The 2,554-nt window shown below is 38.8% G+C and overlaps 1 pseudogene; it reads left to right on the forward strand.

The window, feature by feature from the left end:
- The first annotated feature begins 1,769 nt into the window (after positions 1–1,769).
- On the forward strand, positions 1,770–1,864 carry LOC120248738 (annotated as a pseudogene).
- Positions 1,865–2,554: the final 690 nt, after the last annotated feature.

Below are 2,554 nucleotides of genomic sequence, written 5' to 3' on the forward strand. Positions count from 1 at the left end.
GGGAGTGAAATTCCTAAGTAATATGTTAACTACATTGAACATTTTGAGGAACTGCCAAACTGTTCTCCAAAGTAACTGCATCATTTTACATTTCCACATGCAGTGTATGAGAGGTACGGGTTTCTCCACATCCTTGTCAACCCGTGTTATTGTCTGTCATTTTGATTAGAGTCATCCTATTGTGTGCAAAGTGGTATGTCATTGTCATTTTGATTTGCATCTCTCTAAGGACTAGTGATTTTGAACATCCTTACATGAACTTATTGCCCATTTGTATATCTTCTCTGGAGAAATGTGTATTCAAATCCTTTGTCCATTTTTAAATTGGGTTATTTGATTTTTTGTTATTTATTGAAAGATACACATTCCCACAAAACCACACCATAGAGGAAAAGCAGAGTCCTCCAGAAAGAGGATGCTGTCTTAGAAAAGGGGAACAAACTCGGAATAGCAAAAGTAACTGTAAATATGCTCTGTGCTATTCACTTCCCACTCTCTATCCCACTGCATCAAATGCCATTCTCTTGGGATCTCTTTTCCTAGGAAATGATAAAACTCTCAACAAATTGGTTTAATGACTTTAGTTATTTGACACCTGAAGATGGTGATCTTTTAGTCATCCATCCATCCATCCATCCATCCATCCATCCATTGAGTCATTCATATACTCATTCATTCCACAATACATTGACAACCCAATACTTGCTAATCCCTAAGCTGGGTGCTCAAGAAAAGGACCACTGAAAACAGATATGGTCCCTCACGAAGCTCATTGTGTGGGAGGTGGACAGTGATTATCTAAGCAAACAAATTAAAAATAGTGATAAGTGCCATGAAAGATGTACAGATCTGATCCAATTTGTCAAGTCAGAGTAGTATTTCCTGAGGAAGAGGTATTTGGATAATTTGAAAGGTAAGGGAAAAGCTATTAAGTGTGAGAGGTGTTCCAGGCAGAGGGAACAGTGAGTGGAATGGCTCTACAGTGAGGATCAAGGTATATTCAGAACTGGAAAGAAGCCAGGAAGCTTGAATAAAGAGTGAGGAAGAAAGTAGACAAGGGGGCTGGGGCTGAGGTGATCTCAAGTTAGATCAGTCAGAGCTTCCTAGGACATGTTAAGGATTCCCTTCTTTGTCTTAAGAGCACTGTGTACCCTTTAAAGGCTTTTAAGAAGAAAGAGAACATGATGAGACTTATATCTTAGTCAGCTCACATAGTCCCCTGTGTGGGAAAATCAAGGGCAGGGAGCAAGAGCTGTACAGGAAAATCAGATCAAGAGGTTAATGTAAGAGACCTTGGAATTTGAATTAGGAGCAGTGAAAATGAGAAGAAAGAGAGAGTGAAATGTGTATAGATTTAAAGATATTTTTAAAGTATCAGTGGGCCTGGTGATGGGCCTCTTTAGTTCTAGTCGGATAAGAGGTCAAGGATGACAATGACATGTATATGCTATTCACTGAAAGAGGTGACACCAGGAGACGACCAGGTAGGAGACAAAGGTTATAGTTTTAATATGGGTCATATTGAGTCTGAGGTATCTTTAAGACATAGCGGTGGAGATATCAAGCAGAGACATGGGCACATGTGTCTGGAGCTTGGAATTTTAGATAACTTGAGAAGTTAATGAGGGGAAAGACATCTTTAGCCTCCTACATCTCATAAAGAGAAAAAATCTATTTGTTACAATGAGTAATTATCTAATCAAAACTAAATACAAAATTAACTATAATCATTTACATATAAGAAACTTCCTGGACTTTCCTATAAAAATGTAAGGTACTTGCCTTGCAACACCTACACTAGCAAAGATTACCATGGCCCCTGCACAAGGATGACATGCAAATTTGTGAAGCATTCCAGATTTTTGCCCCCCATTGGGCTCTCTGCTGTCAGCATAGAGTCTGATTCAGATTCTCTGCCTCCTCACTCTGCCCCTTCCCCACTCCTCTCTCTTAAAAATAAACATTAAAATTTTTTTAAGTACTTTTTTAAAACATAAGAATAAAATAATATCCCAAAGCCTGGTCAGACCTGTCCCTATTTGTTGAGTCCTTTCTATCACTGCAGACAACAATTGTCTTAGCTTTTTATTTTTCTTTTAATGTTTATTTGTTTTTTAAAAAGAGAGACAGAGCTTGAGTGGAGGAGGAACAGAGAGAGAGGGAGACATAGAATCTGAAGCAGGCTCCAGGCTCTGAGCTGTCAGCACAGAGCCCAATGTGGGGCTCAAACTCACAAACCATGAGATCATGACCTGAGCCGAAGTTGGACGCTTAACCGACCGAGCCACACAGGTGCCCCCCAATTATCTTAGCTTTTGTCCCAACTCTACTATTTCTTTCTTTTTCTTTCTTTTTCTGATCATAAGGCCTTTTGATGATGCACTTCAGAGCTTTAGTTATTTACCAGTTTGTGCTTAGGTCAGATGGGTTTCTATGTTTTTGTGTTTTTCTACACTTTTTACTTACAAACTTTTAGTAGAGTAGCAAAGGTTGTCCTTGTTTAGTAAAGAAATTCCACAATCATAAATAGATAACAAACCCCTGAGTAAAAAGT

This window comes from Hyaena hyaena, unplaced genomic scaffold, assembly GCF_003009895.1.
Source record: "Hyaena hyaena isolate Hyena2069 unplaced genomic scaffold, ASM300989v1 scaffold_606, whole genome shotgun sequence".
Lineage (NCBI taxonomy): Eukaryota > Metazoa > Chordata > Mammalia > Carnivora > Hyaenidae > Hyaena > Hyaena hyaena.